Genomic DNA, 1,640 nt, shown 5'->3' with positions numbered 1-1,640 from the left:
AAAAAAAAAAAAAAAAAGGAAGTGATAGTTGATGCAAGGTCACAGGGTCCGGTGTACAGGGTGCATGATAGAGAGTTTCCATGACCAGGGTCTGTAGCTTGAGTAGCATTGTTCTGTGGGACAGTGTTGTCTTGGCAAGAGCTAAGAGGCCTATCCCTAAGCAATCTCATCTGCTTAATCATAAGTATCATCTGCATTTGGTTCCATTGGTTGTGGTAGGCATCCACTGTAATTGACTGACCAAGTTTCATGAAGCAGTATTAGATAATACTAGCCCTGGACCACCAAACAGACACCATCACCTTTTTTTGATGAATATTTGGTTTTAGCTTGTATTTTGGCACTTCATCTTTATTCAGCCATTGTGCTGAGCAACACCATTGTCAGAAAGAATCAGATTTTCCTCACATATAACAATATGATGTAGAAATGGTTTGCCTTTTTGTGCTGACAACAGTGACAGGCAAGCTTGGAGATGATTCTTCTTTGTGCACTCATTTAATTCATGTGAAACCCATTTGTTCAGTTTGTTTACCTTGCTGATTGGTTTCAGATGATGTAATATTGTTGGCACAGTAACATCAAACCTTTCTGCTAATTCACTTGTAGGTAGACATGACCTCACTTGTAGGTCAATTCCACTACAACTTTCAGCTCATTATTATCCACCTTAGTCTCGGGTTACCCATATGGCTCATTTTTAAGATTAAAATCAACAGAATGGAACTTTTCAAACCCTTGACATACAGTGCGTTCATTAGCCACTTCCTTCCCAAACATTTCATTGATATTTCAAGCTGTCTCTATGCTGCCCTGGTTTCATGACAGAAATCATATTCAAACTAACACAAATATTTCACTTATCCATGGTTTCCCAAAAATTGCCCTAAAAAGAGTTTCAGAGATAATCACCAACCAAAACAAGTTATTTGAAAGAATGAGGATGTGCCTTCACAATAAAAATAAAACAAGAAGTGTCAAAGATATCAACTGTCAAACTTGGCACTGAAGGAAATCAGATATTTCATACATAATATATACATATGCTATATGTTCTAGATTTCTTCCTCCTTTTTATATATAAGAGATTGAGGACTCTGTACAAATAATTTTCCCAAAGCTATAAAGCTAATATAATAGAAATCTTCATTTCTAATACAAATTAGACAGATATTAGTGTGCAATCAACCTACTAATTTTTAACTTATTTCTCTGACTTCTGAATTTCTTAAAAGCAAGCTATTATAAATATTTAAACAGATTTATAATCAATTTTTGAAATAATACTTCACATGTGGTCTGCATACTCTCTTTTTCATAATTATTTATTTATTTTTAGAGATAGAGTCTGCTCTGTCACCGAGGCTAGAGTGCAAAGGGGCCATCGTAGTTCACTGCAGCTTTCTAATCCTGTGATCAATTAGTCCTCCTGCCTCAATCTCCCTAGTAACTGGGCCTAAGGGCAAATACTCCCATGCCTGACTGGCTATGTACTTTCTATCATATAAGAAACCTACATCCAATATGATTGTCTTTACATCTCTTTTCTCTATCTTGTGCTCTTTAATTCCTTCCTTGCTTAATAATATGCTAAGATATTTCAAATTTATCTTAAATACTTTCTGCTTGCACCTAGCATT

This window comes from Otolemur garnettii, unplaced genomic scaffold, assembly GCF_000181295.1.
Source record: "Otolemur garnettii isolate 467f Iridium unplaced genomic scaffold, OtoGar3 scaffold00040, whole genome shotgun sequence".
NCBI classification, from domain to species: Eukaryota; Metazoa; Chordata; class Mammalia; order Primates; family Galagidae; genus Otolemur; species Otolemur garnettii.
The sequence above is the reverse complement of the archived record's forward strand: the minus strand, read 5'-3'. Positions refer to the sequence as shown.